General features: G+C 46.0%; 1 pseudogene; it reads right to left on the bottom strand.

Moving 5' to 3' along the window:
• Positions 1 to 374: 374 nt before the first annotated feature.
• Positions 375 to 3,895, bottom strand: LOC133055131 (aurora kinase C-like; annotated as a pseudogene).
• Positions 3,896 to 19,694: the final 15,799 nt, after the last annotated feature.

Below are 19,694 nucleotides of genomic sequence, written 5' to 3'. Positions count from 1 at the left end.
CCCAACGCAGTCAAATAAATACTTTTTTTCTTTTAAGAAAGAGACCTGGTACAAGATGATTCAGCTTTGGGTTTCCCTGGTGTAAGGTACAGTTCTGGCGAGGCAGAAAAGGAAAGACGACCTCAACAGAAGTAGGTTACCTTTATTCAGGCAAGGAGGGGCGACAGTCGGCCTAACGACCAGGCTGAGCGCCGAAAGGGATCAGGGAGGCTTCATACTTATAGGGAGGTTTGTGGAAGCGATAAGGGAAATGCCAATCAGGCGGGATATTTTGAGTATTCTTTTGTTGAGATGACACTTGTAGTTGGGCAGGGGGTGATAAGTCTTCTGGGCGGGTGTAGGGGGTGGTAGGTTTCCAGACAGGGGGTGATAAGTCCCAGATAGATGCAACTGGCCTGGAGCATCAGGATGGAACTAAAGTTATGCTTTGTTTTCTCCGAAGTTAGATGATTCAGCAAGGGGCCTTTGAGACTGTTGTTCTCTTTTCTAGGCCCAAAAGACTGCTTCACCTGGTGGCACAGTGGATAAGAATCTGCCTGCCAGTGCAAGGCACACCGGTTCTATCCCTAGTCTGGGAAGATTCTATGCAGAGGAGCAACTAAGCTCATGGGCCCCAAATACTGAAGCCAGCACACCACATCAAGTGTAGCCCCTGCTCATGGAAACTAGAGAAAGCCCATCCTAAACAGCAATGACCCGGCACAGCCAAAAATAAATGATTTGGCCTTTATTAACAGTAAAAGTCGCTCAGTCCTGTCCAACTCTTTGCAATCCCATGGACGATACAGTCCATGGAATTCTCCAGGTCAGAATACTGGAGTGAGTAGCCTTTCCCTTCTCCAGGAAATCTTCCCAACCCAGGGATCGAACCCCGGTCTCCCACGTTGCAGGCGGATTCTTTACCAGCTGAGCCACAAGGGAAGCCCTTATTAACTAGCATGATGCATCTTACACGCGAAGAAACAAAAGACAGATGAGATACCACAGCCAGGGTGTTCCATAAGCAATCACAAAAGAATAGGGGTGGACAGGGCTAAGGAAGCCATTTGCGCAGCTGGGGGCAGCACCCTCCGAGAGTGAGCCCAGACCCATGGATGCTTCAAGACCTGGGCCAAGGGCAGCCGCTTCGAGGGCTGGTATTTGAGAAGCCTGGAGATCAGGTCCCGAGCCCCCAAAGGTATTGATGCAGGAAATCTTACACCTACCTGATGAGGCCAGAGAAGAAAGAAGTATGGTTAGTTTCCTTGGTCCATTCAAGGCACTGGCTGGGATCATAGCAGACCACCTTTGTGTGTGCCCCAGGCTCCCAGCCACCCCTTACCCCAGCCCCTGCATGAATGCCCAGAGTGTGGCCATCCCACCTTGAGGATGCCTCTGTAGGTCTCACTATGGGAGGTGCTCTCAAAGGGCGGATTTCCCACCAGCAGCTCATAGCAGAGCACCCCTAGGCACCATAGATCTATCTTCTCATTGTATGTCCTCCCCTCAATCATTTCTGGGGGCAAGTAGTCCAGTGTCCCACACATCGTCTTTCTCCTAGAGAAAGGAACATTAAGTGGAGGCTCAGTAGAAGGGACACTCTCCTTCCCCAGCATCTAATCCTGGGCAATCCCCTCTCAAGCACAGGAACTTGGAAAGACCAAGTTATCATATGAATTAAGGTTCAGAGAAGGCAAGTCCTGGGACCAACAATTCCATATTCTGATATTCTTCCTACATTATTTAGCTTATGATCTAGGAAGTTTTGGAACAAACTGATGGTCCACCAAGAGGGACCAAGTAAATTAATTATGGTTTATTGATAGAGTAAAATTCCTGGAATTATGGCACAATCATTCTTAATGTACTTACACGGAAACTTATTGGTATAATTTTATGTAAACATTAAAAATTAGAAGATATAGTTGAACCACATTCTTTCAGTCTACAAATACTTATTAAAATATGCATTTCAAAAGGCAGCATTGAAATACAAACCCAGGTTTGTAGCTGGGTCTTACATGTGAAATGAATTACGTTGGATCATTCTTAACTGGCACCCAGGGTGCCACCGCCTGTCCTACCTTAGAGAGGGTGTGTGCACAGACCAGCCAAAGTCTGCCATCTTCACCTCACCCATGAGCCCCAGCAGCAGGTTCTCTGGCTTAACATCCCTGTGAATCACCTTTTCGTGGCAGTATGTCAGAGCATCTGCCAACTCCTCCATTACCTGTGTGAACAGAGAAAAAGCAGTCTGGAAATGAAGCCGGCCATGAGGTGATGATGGCTGTCATTCCCACCTGGAGCCCAAAATCCAAAAATCCCTGGCTTTCTAAGTCAGTTTCATTCATTTATTCAGTGAACTCCCTCACAGCCTTTCATGTTTCTTTCCATAAGGTAATGCAGTTAGATTCTGTTGCTTAAAACCAAAGAATGCAAACTTATACACACTACTTATTAATGTCCCGGGGATAATTACTCAGTTCAGTTCAGTCGCTGAGTCATGTCCGACTCTTTGCGACCCCATGGACTGCAGCATGCCAGGCCTCCCTGTCCATCGCCAACTCCCAGTGTTTACTCAAGTTGAGTCAGTGATGCCATAGGGTATCCAAATGTAAAACTGATAGAAAAAAGCAATTCAGGACTTCCCTGGTGGTCCAGTGGTAAAGAATCCACCTGTCAATGCAGGGGACACAGGTTCAAGTCCTCATCTGGGAAGATTCCACATGTCACAGAGCAACTAAGCCAGTGCGCCACAACTGCTGAGCCTACGCACCCTGGAGCCCATGCTTCACAACAAGAGAAGCCACTGCAATGAGAAGCCAGTGCAAGTAGAGAAAGTCCCACATGTCTACAAAAACCCTGCACAGCCATAAATTAATTCATTAATTCATACAAGTTTGTTTTTTTTTTTTTAAAGAAGCAATTTGAACCCTCATGAAAGCCATAAGCAGTGACCCTTATGAACCCTAGCCCTCAGCCTCCTCTGCCTCACCGTGGCGGTACACTGTTCATCAAACGTGTGGCTCTTTTGTAGCTCCTTGTAGAGCTCACCCCTTGGAGCATATTCGAGAATCAAGTACACCCGGCGTGCATCATGGAATTAGTTGTACAGGCGAAGGATATTGTGGTGTCTAGGGGACAAAAGGAGGAAGGGTCAAGACTCCTCCCTGAGGGCCAATTTATGATGCTATTACAAATGACTGGTCACACAAAGGGGCAAATTGTGCTAGGGCCAGGAGAGTAACAGCTCCATCTGGAAGTCTGTGAGGGGGAAAAACGCACGGGAATCTCATTCATACAGAGACTGTCCTTACTGGAGGTGCACCTGGATTTCAATTTCCCTGCACGGCTGGTGTTGCAGTCCTTCCTTCTCTATCTGGGACTTGAAGAGGACTTTCAGGGCCACAATGAAATGGCTTTTCTTGAGGCGAGCCAGGTACACATTCCCAAATTTTCCCTTGCCGAGAGGACGCCCGATTTCAAAATCATCAATTGTGAAACGCCGCCTGAGAGGAGAGAAAGAAAAGAGCCTCAATTTAGGAGGTGGGTGGAGAGTCGGGGATCCTTCATGCTTGCCTATGTTCTTTCGCTTTTGCCTCCCCGGACCCCTTTTCCTTCTCAAAGGGCCCAGCCAGGGTGTCTGGTCAACAACTGTTCGTCCCGTGAGGCAACACTTGACACGTGCAGCTTGCTCTTCATTTCTGGGTCCCACCTCTCTTCCTCAGGGGTGCTGGGCCCTGTTTGACCTGTTGCAGCTACTAAAAAAAAAAGAAAAGAGAGGTCCATACTTTCTTCTGTGCACGCCCATCCCCAACAGCTGACACCAGACCTTTCCTCTAAAACCTCTCTCTCTGGTCCTTTCACCTGCGGGCTGACCCCTGCTCGACTTCCTAACAGCTTTTTGGTGGCTCATGACAAGAGATGGTGGTGAGAAGGGCGCCTTCCTCAGCCTTGTGGAGCTGGGTATCCAGGCAGAACACTCAGGATGAGCTTCTTCCGATCCCGACCTGCTCCCACACAGGGGTTCCAGTGGCTGAGCAGACACCACCTGGAGGTTCCCTTCCGGAGCACCAGCACACTCTTTATATTAAGTGCTCCAGCCCCATTGGCTGAATAGGTTGGCTTCCATTGGTTGAAGTATCTGAGGCTTAGGCAGTGTACCCAATGGAAGGGGTAGGAATAAAAGCTTCCGCCCCGCCCCAGTGATTTGGGGGCGGGACTGAGGGCGCTGGACCAATGAGAGGGCAGGGCGTGGAGACTGGAAGGCGGGCCCGAGGCACAAAGACAGGAGTGGAGAGAGTTGGAGAAAGCGAGGACCGGCTTGGAGAGGCTGTGATACCAACACGTTAGTCGCTCAGTCGTGTCCGACTCTTTGCGACCCCATGGAGTGTAGCCCGCCAGGCTTCTCTGTCCCTGGGGATTCTCCAGGCAAGAATACTAAAGTGAATACTGGAGTGGATCTCCGTTTCCCATCTTCCCGACCCAGGGATCGAACCCTCATCTCCTTCATTACAGGCAGATTCTTAACCATTTGAGCTACAAGGAAGTCTTTGTGATGTGACTAGACTGAATGAGTGAACAAATAGATAAATCCCTGAACGCCTAAGGGAACTCAGTGACGTAATGCAGGTGTGACTGGATATAAATCAACCGCAGGAAGCTGCCAGGGAAGGTTGTGCTGTCGACAAACCGCACAGCCACGTGCAGCCCATCCTGACCCAGCTTGAGCGTCTTGTCCTACTCAGGCCTCTCTCCAGGGAAGGTCCCCCTCCATCACTCACATACGTGAGCGTCACCACGGTGGAGCTCCCCGACATTTGTGCTTCTGTCCCCTAATATCCAGTGGCTTGTGTATTCTCCACCAATACACCTGCCTCCCCCAGCCCAGGAATGCCCAGGCCATTTGGTCTGGGAACAAGGACCCACAGATCACTCACTCTCTCCTCTCTCGTGTACTTACTACAGTACTGCTGACCTTTGAACAAGAGCGGGTGGGCGCTTTAGGGGCGCTGACCTTCAGCGCTATCAGAAATCCACACACACTGTTACAGGGTAGAACCAATTCTGAATCCCTGTTGGATCTGTTTCTTTGACTTTAACCTTTTCTTCGCCTTGCTTTTATTATTATAATCATACATAATGGCCTGCCTCAGGGAAAGCTGCCCTTTCTCAGACTATTAAAGTGCCTTTGTTCAACTCGCAGAGATACAATCTGACTTAGCCTACCTGTGAATGACTGCAGAAAAGGAGAAATTTAACACAACCCCTCCTGTTTTGCAAGATAAATAGTTTTTCTACTTGACTTCCTCACCTCCTCTACTTCTCTGTTCTCTAGAAGAACCTGGCATCCAGACCCCAGATGAAATGGTTATTAGACATTAGTATGCCTTGTTCTCGGTCTGCCAGCTTCCCCAATAAAGCCATATTCCTTGCCTCCACACCTGGGATTTATTGGCCTGTCCTGTGGGCTGCTGAGCGTGGAAGAATTGATGTTTTTAAGCTGTGGAGCTGGAGAAGACTCTTGAGAGTCCCTTGGACAGCAAGGAGATCAAGCAGGTCAATTCTAAAGGAAATCAACCCTGAATATTCATTGGAAGGACTGATCCTGAAGCTGAAGCTCCAATACTTTGGCCACCTGATGGGAAGAGTCGACTCCTTTGAAAAGAACCTGACACTGGGAAAGACTGAGCGCAGGAGGAAAAGGGGGCAACAGATGATGAGATGGTTGGACGGCATCATCGACTTGGTGGACATGAGTTTGAGCAAACTCCAGGAGATTGTTCAGGACAGAGAAGCTTGGCGTGCTGGGGTCGCAAAGAGTTGGACACGACAGGGCGACTGAACAACAACACTTTCAGCACTGTCAAAAATCCACACATAGGATTTCCCTGGTGGCTCAGTGGTTAAGACTCTGCACTTCTGATGCCAAGCAGGGCCTTTGGGGCTCCCAGGAACAGAGGTCTTTTTGTCTCCCATTTCTTTTTCTTTTTTGGCTGCACGAGGTCTTCGTTGCTGCGTGCAGGCTTTCTCTAGTTGTGGCAAGTGGGGCTACTCTTCCTTGCAGTGCAAGGGCTTCTCATCATGGTGACCTCTACAGGCTGTAGAGTGTAGGCTCAGTAGCTGGGGCTCACAACTGCACGAACCCCCTAGAGCGCAGGTTCAGTAGTTATGGCCCACAGGTTTAGTTAATCTGCAGTTAATCTGTGGAATCTTCCTGGACCAGGGGTCAAACCCATGTCCCCTGAATTGGCAGACAGATTCTTAGCCACTGAGCCACCAGGAAAGTCTGCCTCCTATTTCTTAACAGGCAAGACTCCAGCCTCTGTGACCTCTGAGTTCCAAAGGGCAGAACAGTTGCTAATTAAGGGAGGAGCAGCCCTGAAACCACCTGAGGCAAGATTAAAGGGGCGAATGAGGCTCATCAAGATTAGGAGACTGGACCACCTAAGGCCCTGGACACACCCTAGCCTTGTCAGTAGCCCCATCCTGTTGAAACTTTGCAGAAGAAAGAAGAATTCAAGACTGTTCAGTTCAGTGGCTCAGTGGTGTCCTATTCTTTTCGAGTCTCAAGTCTCTATGTGAGTCTCAAGACTGTTACTGCTTTTTAAAAAATATACATACTTATTTATGGCTGTACTGGGTCTTCCTTGCTGCGTGCAGGCTTTCTCTAGTTATGGAGATTGGGAGCTAGTCTCTTGTTGTGGAGCACAGGCTTAGTTGCCTCATTACTGTGGGATCTTTTCAAACCAGGGATCGAACCTGTACCGCCTATATTGGCAGGCAGATTCTTAACCACAACCAACAGGGAAGGCTGTTACTGCCTTGATCCTTAACATATCCCCTTGCCTGATTAACCTCTCTATTCACCAGGAAGCAGGGCACAGTTCTTGAGGCTCTAGCCTACTGTATTCCCCTGTTGCCTGGCAAAGAAGTACAGCAACTCTTTCTTTCTCCTCCATAACTCTGTCTCTATTTCTGTTTGGCACTGATGCACAGAGAGCCAAGATTTTGGCATCAAGTCCCAGTGTATGGGTTCAAGTCCCAACCTGAGTTACAAAACTTGACTTTCACTGCTGTGGCCCAGGTTCGACCCCTGGTGGGGAAACTAAGATCCTGCAAGCCGAGCAGTGGGACAAAAACGAAAAATTCAGAATACTTGAACAGGTAGAAGGTGGAAATTATTCCAAAGTCTTTCCCCCATGATAATCAGATCTATATTGTGTGTATATGATCTATATTGAGTGTATATGTATTTTTTTTTAATGGGAATACATGCTCCATGCTCTTTTGCAGATTGTTTCCTCCATTTCAGCTTGGGCTTCAAGTTGTGGAATTTCCCATCCCAGGAGGTTTGCCAGTAAAAGGAGTGGCTAACTGGGATATGGGGGAGGGGAGTGACTGAATGGGTGTTTCTGCCACTTCCTCAGGGTGTAATGTTGAGCCAAGTTATTCACTATTCCTGCGCCCCAGTTTCCTCATCTGTAAATTGCAACCAACGAGAGTTGGCTGTTGCATTGTCATTATGAAAATGGGTGGCCTCATGCTGTATAGGGCCACCTAAGATGGACTGGTCATGGTGGAGAGCTCTGACAAAAAGTGGTCCACTGGAGAAGGGAATGGCAAACCACTTCGTATTCTTACCTTGAGAACCCCATGAACAGTCAGTCAGTTCAGTCGCTCAGTCATGTCCAACTCTCTGTGACCACATGGACTGCAGCACGCCAGGCCTCCCTGTCCATCACCAACTCTCGGGGCTTGCCCAAACTCATGTCCATTGAATCAGTGATGCCATCCAACCATCTCATCCTCTGTCATCCCCTTGTCTTTCTGCTTTCAATCTTTCCCAACATCAAGGTCTTTTCCAAGTAGTCAGTTCTTCGTATCAGGTGGCCAAAGGATTGCAGCTTCAGCTTCAGCATCAGTCCTTCCAATGAAAATTTGGGACTGATTTCCTTTAGGAATGACTGGTTTGATCTCCTTGCAGTCCAAGGGACTCTCAAGAGTCTTCTCCAGCACCACAGTTCAAAAGTTCATTTCTTCGGCACTCAGTTTTTATAATCCAACTCTCACATCCATGTGTGACTACTGGAAAATCCATAGCTTTGACCAGATGGACCTTTGTTGGCAAAGCAATGTCTCTGCTTTTCAATATGCTCTCTAGGTTGGTAATAGCTTTTCTTCCAAGGAGCAAGGGTCTTTTAATTTCATGGCTGCAATCATCATCTGCAGTGATTTTGGAGCCCAAGAAAATAAAGTCTGTCACTGTTTCCGTTGTTAACCCATCTATTTGCCATGAAGTATGGGACTAGATGCCATGATCTTAGTTTTCTGAATGTTGAGTTTCAAGCCAGCTTTTTCACTCTCCTCTTCCACTTTCATCAAGAGGCTCTTTAGTTCCTCACTTTCTGCCATAAGGGTGGTGTCATCTGCATATATGAGGTTATTGATATTTCTCCCAGCAATCTTGAATCCAGCTTGTGTTTCCTCCAGCCCAGAGTTTCTCATGATTTTCTCTGCATGTAAGTTAAATAAGCAGGGTGACAATATACAGCCTTGAACTACTCCTTTTCCTATTTGGAACCAGTCTGTTGTTCCATGTCCAGTTCTAATTGTTGCTTCCTGACCTGCATACAGATTTCTCAGGAGGCAGGTCAGGTGGTCTGGTGTTCCCATCTCTTGTAGAATTTTCCACAGTTTGTTGTGATCCACCTAGTCAAAGGCTTTGGCATAGTCAATAAAGCAGAAGTAGATGTTTTTCTGGAACTCTCTTGCTTTTTCAATGATCCAGCAGATGTTGGCAATTTGATCTCTGATTCCTCTGCCTTTTCTAACTCCAGCTTCAATATCTGGAAGTTCTTGAACATCTGGAAGACAGTTTTCATTCTGTCTGCCTCTGACAGATAAGGATAAGAGGCTTATGGAAGCTTCCTGTTGGGAGAGACTGACTGTGGGGGAAACCGGGTCTTGTTCTGATCCAATTTTCTGTTGATGGGAGGGGCTGTGTTCCCTCAGGTTGTTTGACCTGTGACCAAACTATGGTGGAGGTAATGAAGATAATGGCGACCTCCTTCAAAGGGTTCTGCACTGCCTCATCAATGCCCCCGACACCTGCCTCTGCTGGAGACTCCTGGTCACTCACAGGCAAGTTTGTGGGGTCACTGCTCCTTTCTCCTGGGTCCCGGTGCACACAAGCTTTGTTTGTGCCCTCCAAGAGTCTCTCTCCCCAGTCTTGTGTAAGTTTTGTCATCAAATCCCACTGGCCTCCAGAGTCAAATTCCCCTGGGGGTTCTCAGTCCCTTTGCCAGATCTCCTTTGGGAGATCTGTTGTGGATCCTAGAACTTTCTTAACAGTGTGATAATTTCTTTGGTATAATTATTCTGCAGTTTGTGGGTCATCTGCTCGGTGGCTTGATGGTGGAGTTAATGGAGACCTCCTCCAAGAGGGCTTATGCCACAGGCTGTGTGACCAGTCTCCTGCACCCAGAGCCCCTGGCCCTGCGGCAGGCCACTGGTGACCCAAACCTCCACAGGAGACACTCACACGCGGTTCTGACTCAGTCTCTGCGGGGTCTCTGGGTCCTGGTGCGCACAAGGTTTTGTTTGAACCCTCCGAGTGTCTCTGGGGGCAGGGGGTTTGATTTTAAATGAGACTTCACCCCTTCTACTGTCTTGCTGGACAGTATGAAAAGGCAAAAAGATATGACACTGAAAGATGAACTCCGCAGGTTGGTAGGTGCCCAGTATACTACTGAAGAGTGGAGAAATAACTCCCAAAAGAATGAAGAGACGGAGCCAAAGCGAAAACAACGCCCAGTTGTGGATGTGACTAGCGATGGAAGTAAAGTCCAATGTTGTAAAGAACAATATTACATAGAAACCTGGAATCTAAGGTCCATGAATCAAGGTAAATTGGAAGTGGTCAAACAGGAGATGGCAAGAGTGAACCTCAACATGTTTGGAATCAGTGAACTAAGATGGACTGGAATGGGCGAATTTAATTCAGATGACCATGATATCTACTACTGTGGGCAAGAATCCCTTAGAAGAAATGGAGTAGCCCTCATAGTCAACAAAAGAGTCTGAAATGCAGTACTTGGGTGCAATCTCAAAAATGACAGAATGATCTTGGTTTATTTCCAAGGCAAGCCATTCAATATCACAGTAATCCAAGTCTATGCCCCAAGCAGTAATGCTGAAGAAGCTGAAATTGAATGGCTCTATGAAGACCTACAAGACCTTCTAGAAGAAATGTTGCAGAAACCAGTACTCGAGAAGCCAAGTATGGCACTTGAAGAGGTGGAGAACTCAGGCTTATTATGCCGTCGGGCCCAGGGGACTTAACACTCCAAGCTCTGAGCCCCGGACAAAGGGGTTACAGTGTTTTTATACACTGACAGGCATGATTAAGCAGGTTTGCGGGTTTGCAGAGGCTAGGGTGAATGCAAAGAGCAGGACAAGGGTGAGTGAGATAAGCTCCAGTTCCTAGTATTGTGAGTCCCCACTTTCTGAGACCAACCTGCTCTAGACTTTGCAAGGAGCAAGCTGAGTTACAGAGGCAGAAAGAGCAGGAGGTTATGTAAAAATTTTAAATTTTCCTCTTCACTAACACCCAAAATAGATGTCCTTTTCATCATAGGGGACTGGAATGCAAAAGTAGGAAGTCGAGATATACCTGGAGTAACAGGCATTTGGCCTTGGAGTACAGAATGAAGCAGGTCAAAGGCTAATAGAGTTTTGCCAAGAGAACGCACTGGTCATAGCAAACACCCTCTTCCAACAACACAAGAGATGACTCTACACATGGACATCACCAGATGGTCAATACTGAAATCAGATTGATTATACTCTTTGCAGCCAAAGATGGAGAAGCTCTATACAGTCACCAAAAACAAGATCAGGAGCTGACTGTGGCTCAGATCATGAACTCCTTATTGCAAAATTCAGGCTTAAATTGAAGAAAGCAGGAAAAACCACTAGACCATTCAGGTATGACCTAAATTAAATCCCTTACAATTATACAGTGGATGTGACAAATAGATTCAAAGGATTAGATCTGATAGATGGAGAGCCTGAAGAACTATGGATGGAGCTTCATGACATTGCACAGGAGGCAGTGATCAAGACCATCTCCAAGAAAAAGACCTGCAAAAAGGCAAAACGGTTGTCTGAGGAGGCCTTACAAATAGCTGAGAAAAGAAGAGAAGGGAAAGGCAAAGGAGAAAAGGAAAGATATACCCATTTGAATGTACAGTTCCAAAGAATAGCAAGGAGAGATAAGAAAGCCTTCCTCAACTAGATCTGAAAGAGACACATGCACCCCAATGTTCATTGCAGCACTGTTTATAATTCCCAGGACATGGAAGCAACCTAGATGCCCATCAGCAGACAAATGGATAAGGAAGCTATGGTACATATACACAATGGAATATTACTCAGCCATTAAAAAGAATTCATTTGAATCAGTTCTAATGAGATGGATGAAACTGGAGCCCATTATACAGAGTGAAGTAAGCCAGAAAGATAAAGACCAATACAGTATACTAATGCATATATATGGAATTTTAAAAGATGGTAACGATAACCCAATATGCAAAACAGAAAAAGAGACACAGATATACAGAACAGACTTTGGGACTCTGTGGGAGAAGGTGAGGGTGGGATATTCTGAGAGAATAGCATTGAAACAAGTATACTATCAAGGGTGAAATGGATCACCAGCCCAGGTTGGATGCATGAGACAAGTGCTCAGGGCTGGTGCACTGGGAAGTCTCAGAGGGATAGGATGGGGAGGGAGGTGGGAGGGGGAATCAGAATGGGGAACACATGTAAATCCATGGCTGATTCATGTCAATGTATGGCAAAAACCACTACAATATTGTAAAGTAATTAGCCTCCAACTAATAGACATAAATGAAAAAAAAAATAAAATAAAATAAAAAAGAAAGCCTTCCTCAGTGATCAATGCAAAGAATAGAGGAAAATAGTAGAATCGGAAAGGCTAGAGATCTCTTCAAGAAAATTAGAGATACCAAGGGAACATTTCATGCAAAGATGGGCTCAATAAAGGACAGAAATGGTATGGACCTAACAGAAGCAGAAGATATTAAGAAGAGGTGGCAAGAATACACAGACAAACTATACAGAAAAGATCTTCATGACACAGATAACCATGATGGTGTGATCACTCATCTAGAGCCAGACACCCTGGAGTCTAAAGTCAAGTGGGCCTTAGGAAGCATCACTATGAACAAGCAAGTGGAGGTGATGCAATTCCAGTTGAGCTATTTCAAATCCTAAAAGATAATGTTATTAAAATGCTGCACTGCGTATGCCAGCAAATTTGGAAAGCTCAGCAGTGGCCACAAGACTGGGAAAGTCAGTTTTCATTCCAATGCCAAAGAAGGGCAATGCCAAAGAATGTTCAAACTGCCGCACAATTGCACTCATCTCACATGCTAGTAAAGTAATGTTCAAAGTTCTCCAAGCCAGGCTTCAACAGTATGTGAACCGTGAACTTCCAGATGTTGAAGCTGGGTTTAGAAAAGACAGAGGAACCAGAGATCAAACTGTCAACATCCACTGGATCATCGAAAAAGCAAGAGAATTCCGGAAAAACATCTACTTCTGCTTTATTGATTACACCAACGCCTTTGACTGTGTGGATCACAACAAACTTGAAGATTCTTCAAGAGATGGGCATACCAAACCACCTTACTGGCCTCTTGAGAAATCTGTATGCATGTCAAGAAGGAACAGTTAGAACTGGACATGGGACAACAGACTGGTTCCAAATAAGGAAAGGAGTACGTCAAGGTTGTATATTGTCAACCTGCTTATTTAACTTATGTGCAGAGTAGTACATCATGCGAAATGCCAGACTGGATGAAGCACAAGCTGGAATCAAGATTGCCAGGAGAAATATCAATAACCTCAGATATGTAGATGACACCACCCTTATAGCAGAAAGTGAAGAGGAACTGAAGAGCCTCTTGATGAAAATTAAAGAGGAGAGTGAAAAAACTGGGTTAAAACTCAACATTGAAAAAATGAAGATCATGGCATCTGGTCCCATCTCTTCATGGCAAACAGATGGGGAAACAATGGAAACAGTGACAGACTTTATTTTCTTGGGCTCCAAAATCACTGCAGATGGTGACTGCAGCCATGAAATTAAGGAGCCTTGCTCCTTGAAAGAAAAGCTATGACCAACCTAGACAGCATATTAAAAAGCAGAGACATTACTTTGCCAACAAAAGTCCGTCTAGTCAAAGCTATGGTTTTTCCAGTAGTCATGTATGATGGGAGAGTTGAACCATAAAGAAAGCTGAGCGCCGAAGAATTGATGCTTTTGAACTGTGGTGTTGGAGAAGACTCTTGAGAGTCCCTTGGACTATGAGGAGACTGAACCAGTCAATTCTAAAGGAAATCATTCCTGAATATTCATTGGAAGGACTGATGCTGAAGCTGAAACTCCAATACTTTGGCCACCTAATGTGAAAAACTAACTCCCTGAAAAAGACTCTGATGCTGGGAAAGATTGAAGGCAGGAGGAGAAGGGGACGACAGAGGATGAGATGGTTGGATGGCATCACCACTGATGGACATGAGTTTGAGCAGGCTCCGGGAATTGGTGATAGACCGGGAAGCCTGGCATGCTGCAGTCCATGGGGTCTCAAAGTGTTGGACATGACTGAGCGACTGAACTGAACTGAACTGAACTTGTCATTATGATTAAATGAGATAAAAAGTGGTGAACATTGCCAGGTTCAAATAAGGAGGTCAGTATGTGTGCACGCTAAGTCACTTCAGTTGTGTCTGACTCTGTGCGACGCTATGGACGGCAGCCCACCAGGCTCCTCTCTCCATGGGATTTCCCAGGCAGGAATACTGTGGTGGGCTGCCATTTTCTTCTCCAGGGGATCTTCCAGACCCAGGGATCAAACTGGAGTCTCTTAAGTATACCTGCATTAGCAAGTGGGTTCTTTCCCACTAGAGCCACCCGGGACGACTTATTACCTGTGAGCTATGTTTATGCTGGTGAAATTGTTTTTAACTTTTCACTCTTAGAAAAGTGTCAAAGGCTGAAATGGTCTGAAGATGGACAACAATTTTGGGGCAAGTCACTCGGTCTCTGTAACCATTCAGGACTGTGGCGGGACTTCCTGTGACAGACCCCTCCCACATATTCTCTGCTGCAGAGTCTCTCTGAAATACCCAGAGAATAGTATCTCATGTGTATTTCCTGAGTTTTTCAGATGTTAAAAACCACCACCACCACATGTAAGAAATTAACTACTTGATGATTGCAGACTGTTAGCCTGAGGAGACTGTTAACTGAGACTGTGAACTATCCCATCACCTGAATAGCAACCAAGCAGAGAACTGTGCATGAACTGATCACATACCCTGGGACAGCCTTCCCTCACCTTGCCTTTAAAAATGCTTTGCTAAGGCAAGGGGGATGGATTGGAAGTTTGGGATTGACATGTAATATTGCTATCTTTAGTTTATTTTTTAAATTAGTAATTAATTAACTTTTGGTTGCACTGGGTCTTTGCGACTGCACACGGCTTTTTCTCGTTGCGGGGAATACAGGCTTCTCATCGTGGTGGCGTCTTTTGTTGCAGAGCACGGGCTGTAGGGCTCGCAGGCTTCAGTAGTTGCAGGACATGGGCTCGGTGGCTGAGGCTCTCGGGCTCTAGAGCGCAGGTTCAGTAGTTGTGGCCCCCGGGCTTAGTTGCTCCAAGGCATGTGGGATCTTCCCGGATCAGGGATCAAACCCACGTCTCCTTCATTGGCGGGTGGATTCTCTACCACTGAGCCATCAAGGAAGCTCCCCTCCTACTGCTTTGGAGCATCTATCCACAGACAATGAACTCTAACTGCTCAGCCTGGAGCCCACCTGTCTCCTGTTTCGTTAGGAGTATAATTCTTAGAGTTTGAGAAAATCATAAACTAGAACTCAAAAAGAAACTGAGGTGTCAGGTAGCGGGTAGAGCGAATCTTGACTGAGAAAATAGGCCCACATCACCACCTTGTGACCATTTATGGAGTTACAGGCAAGTCCTTTCAGTTCATTTCAGTTCAGTAGCTCAGTCGGGTCCGACTCTTTGTGACCCCATGGACTGTAGCACACCAGGCTTCCCTGTCCATCACCAACTCCCGGAACTTGCTCAAACTCATGTCCATCGAGTCAGTGATACCACCCAACCATCTCATCCTCGTTGTCCCCTTCTCCTCCTGTCTTTTCTGACATCAGGGCCTTTTCCAAGGAGTCAGTTCTTCACATCAGGTGGCCAAAATATTGGAATTTCAGCTTCCGCATCAGTCCTTCCAATCAATATTCAGGACTGATTTCCTTCAGGATTGACTGGTTTGATCTCCTTGCAGTCCAAGGGACTCTCAAGAGTTTTCTCCATGCTGTGCTAAGTCACTTCCGTCGTGTCCGACTCTTTGCCACCCCATGGACTGTAGCCCACCAGGCTCCTCTGTCCATGGGGATTCTCCAGGCAGGAATACTGGAGTGGGTTGCCAGGCCCTTCTCCAGGAGATTCTCCCGATTCCCTGGATGGAACCGATGTCTCTCACATCTCCTGGTTTTTACCACTAGCGCCACCTAAGAATTGGGAATGGAAGATGCTAAATCTGGGTGAGGGGACTCTGAGGTGTCAAGACTGAGTATTCTTGCTGCTTGTTGTAAGAGTTGTTGTAGAGAAACTGGCCCTCCACTCTGCTGTGTCAGGGAAATCTCTCAGCGTAACCAGTGCTCAAGGTGGATCGTTAAACATATTTATTGAGTCTTTGTAAGATGCTAGGCACTGTCCTAGGTGCTGTGGAGAGAGTGACAAGGGAAATAGACCAAGATCCCTGCCCTTGTGGAGATCAGATTGTAATTGGGAAACACGTGTTGAAGATAATAAGTCAATTACCAGTGTAGAGTGTATCACTGATTCGAAGAAGCATGTGGCTTACTACTGATAACATTAGTTATGTTGTGTTAATTGCAGTTAATGAAATGTTAGAAGATGTCAAATGCTATGGGGACAAATTCCCTCATGGTCCAGTGGTTAAGAATCTGTCTGCCAATGCAGGGGACATGGGCTCGATCCCTGGTCCGGGAATACTCCACATGCGTCGGGGCAGGAAAGTACAGGTGCCACAACTACTGAAGCCTGTGCGTCTAGAGCCCATGTTCCACAAGAGAAGACACCCCAATGCAATGAAGAGTAGCCCCCATTATGCCGTAACTAGAGAAAGCCATGCACAGCCATGAAAGACCCAGAACAGCCAAAAATAAATACGTAAACTTCAAGGGAAAGGTATATATTTAAAAAAAAAAAAGCTATTGGGGGGGAAAGATCTGGGTAAAAAAGGTTGGAAATTCTGGGAGAGGATGGTTTCCATATTCAATAGGGTAGACAGGGTAAACATCACTAAGAAGGTGGAATTTAAGCAAAGATTTGAAGGAAGAGAGTGAGTGAGTAAGATTTTTCTGGAGGGAAACCACAAGGACAGAACAGCCTGTGAAAAGGCCCTGAGGCAGGAGCATGTCTAGGGTGTTTGAGGAATAGCCAGGAGTCAGGGTCGGGGGGATGAGAACAGACAATGTCAGGGAGGTTGTTCTTCACTCAGTTGTGTCCGATTCTTTGTGACCCCATGGGCTGTAGCATGCCAGGCTTCCCTGTCCTTTAAATATCTCCTGGAGTTTGCTCAAATTCATGTCTATTGAGTTGATATTGCCGTCCAACCATCTCATCCTCTGTCTCCCCCTTCTCTTCCTGCCCTCAATCTCTCCCAGCATCAGGGTCTTTTCCAATGAGTAGGCTTTTCATATCAGGTGGCCAAAGTATTGGAGTTTCAACTTCAGCATCAGTCCTTCCAATGATGATTCGGAACTGATTTCCTTTAGGACTGACTGGTTTGCTTTTCGAGGGACTCTCAAGAGTCTTCTCTAGCATCACAGTTCAAAAGTATCAATTGTTTGGCAGTTAGCCTTCTTTATGGTCCAGCTCTCACATCCATACATAACTGCTGGAAAAACCATAGCTTTAACTATGTGGACCTTTGTTGGCAAAGTGATGTCTCTACTTTTGAACATTCTGTCTAGGTTTATCATAGCTTTCCTTCCAAGAAACATGCATCTTATTATTTCATGGCTGTAGTCACCGACTGCAGGGATTTTGGAGCCCAAGAAAAGAAAATCCATCACTGTTTCCACTTTGTCCTCTTGTATTTGCAAAAAGTGATGGGACTGGATGCCGTGGTCTTAATTTTTTGAATGTTGAGTTTTAAGCCAGTTTTTTCACTCTTCTCTTTCACTCTCATCAAGAGCCTCTTTAAATTCCTCTTTGCTTTCTGCCATCAGGGTGGTATCATTTCCATGTTGTTGTCAGGCAGGGACTAGTGCCAAATCACATAAGGTCTTTCAATTCAGGAATGCCATTGGTACCTCTGATTCTTTGTTCCTACCTTCTTTTCACTCCTTGTTTCTCTCATCTCCTCCTGTGTCCTCCCTTCCTTAGACTGTATAGATTCTGTGGTCAACCACCATAATCATGCCCTTGCACAAATGACATGATCTCCCTTACTCTTTCTCCCTCAGTCATACTTGCCTGGCAAAACCCCAACCCTGGTTAAAATGAACTCACTGCCTTCTCTGCGCCTGCTCCCACCCAGCTGAACTCGGGAGGGAACACATTTCAGATGTGTGGCTGCAAATACTCAGAACCAAACTGCAAGGCTGCCACAGTTTTCTTCTCCAGTCCCTAAGAAATCATTTTCTCTTCTCTTCTCTCTAAACCTCCAGCCGTTCTCCCCGCTCTTCATTCTCACTTCTTCTTTTGCTGAAAAAAATAGAAACATTCAGAAAGAAACTTCCTGAAGCTGGCCCCAGGGACACTACCAGCTCACTTGCAGAGGTGCACTCTTGCCTCTCCCATGAGCATGTTTGGACGACCTGTAAGAGGCCAACCGCTCCACTTCAGCACTGCGTCTCCTCTCCTCCCCTACTCAAACATTTCCCTCTTGCAGTGTTTCCTTCTCTCTTGCATCATTATTTGTGCAACACTTGAGCCTTTGCTCCTTTAGGATACCTCTTCACTGAATGCCCCCACTTCCTCATGGTGCTGTTGAGAATGCTTTCTGAAACTCGGGGGTCCTAGGCCCTCCCACTTTGTAATCTCACCCTTGACAATCCCTTTCCTCCACCATTCACCTAAGCTACAACACCCTAAAGGAAACCCAAGTTCCAGAGTCGGGGTCCCAGCAAGATTTTGAAAGCAGATCTTCTGGCCTCACAGAAGCCTTCTGATGTTGGCCGCCTCAGCTGACATCTGCCTGCAACCCCACGAACCAGAACTGCATGGTCAAGTTGCTTTCAAATTTCGAACCCAGAAAGCTTATCAAAAAAGTAATAAATGATTTTTTTTCAAATTTTCAACCTTTTATTTTGTACTGGGGTATAACCGATTAACATTGTTGTGATAGTTTCAAATGAACAGTGAAGGGACGCAGCCATATATATACATGTATTCGTTGTTTCCCAACCCCCTCCCATCCAGGCTGGCACATAGCATTGAGTTCCACGTGCTTTATAGCAGGTCCTTGTGATTATCCTTTTTGACTATAGCAGTGTGTACATGACCTTCCCAAACTCCCTGACTATACTCCTCCCCCAAGGAACTATTAGTTTGTTTTCTAAGTCTGAGTCTCTTTCTGTTTCATAAGTAAGTTCATTTGTATCATTTCTTTTTAGATTCCACACCCAAGGGAAGTCATACAATACTTTGCCTTCCCTGTCTGGCTTACTTCACTCAGTATGACTCTCTAGGTCCATCCATGTGGCTGCAAATAGCATTATTTCATTCTTTTAATGGCTGAGTAATATTCCAGTGTATATACGTGCCACATCTTCTTTATCCAGTCTTCCGTAGATGGACATTCAGGCTGCTTCTGTGTCCTGGCCGCTGTAAACAGTGCTGTTTCTGTCTTAAACCACTCAGTTTTGGAGTGATTTATTGCATAGCACTGACAAGTACGCCCTCCCCAGTTTGCTTTTCTCTAGTTCTGTCCAACCCTTGTAAATGGAAATAGCATTAACACCGTTGTAATAATGTAAATGAATTGTTTTTTTCCTTACAGATTCTTGGGCTGTATCTTGGGCCTTTGGAATCAGAAACTCTGAGGGTGATATCCAGAAATCTAGGGTACTTTCCAGTTGGATTTTTGGATGCTCCTCAATATTTGAAGTGAAGTGAGTCGCTCAGTCATGTCCGACTCTTTGCAACCCCATGGACTGTAACCTAACAGGATCCTCAGTCCATGGGATTTTCCAGGCAAGAATACTGGAGTGGGTTGTCATTTCCTTCTCCAGGGGATCTTCCCGACCCAGGGATTGAACCCGGGTCTCCCGCATTGTAGGCAGACGCTTTACCATCTGAGCTACCAGGGAAGCCCAATCTGCCATCAAAAACAAATAAATATTTGAATATTAAAAGACAGGCTCCCCATTTCCTACCTCTTCCCCAATCCTGGTACTAAGTGGCCAAAAACTTTTAAATTAAAATGCCATGTGATAACAGATTTTGCTAACTGTTCTGGGAGTAACTTACAAGTTGGGAATACCTATGCAGGACCTTCTTAATAGTCACTGCTCTGGGTTACCGATTTCCTTCTATGAAATAAGTTGTAACTAAAAGTCAACCTAGTTTACA

The sequence above is a fragment of the Dama dama genome, chromosome 4, assembly GCF_033118175.1.
Source record: "Dama dama isolate Ldn47 chromosome 4, ASM3311817v1, whole genome shotgun sequence".
Lineage (NCBI taxonomy): Eukaryota > Metazoa > Chordata > Mammalia > Artiodactyla > Cervidae > Dama > Dama dama.
The sequence above is the reverse complement of the archived record's forward strand: the minus strand, read 5'-3'. Positions and strand labels throughout refer to the sequence as shown.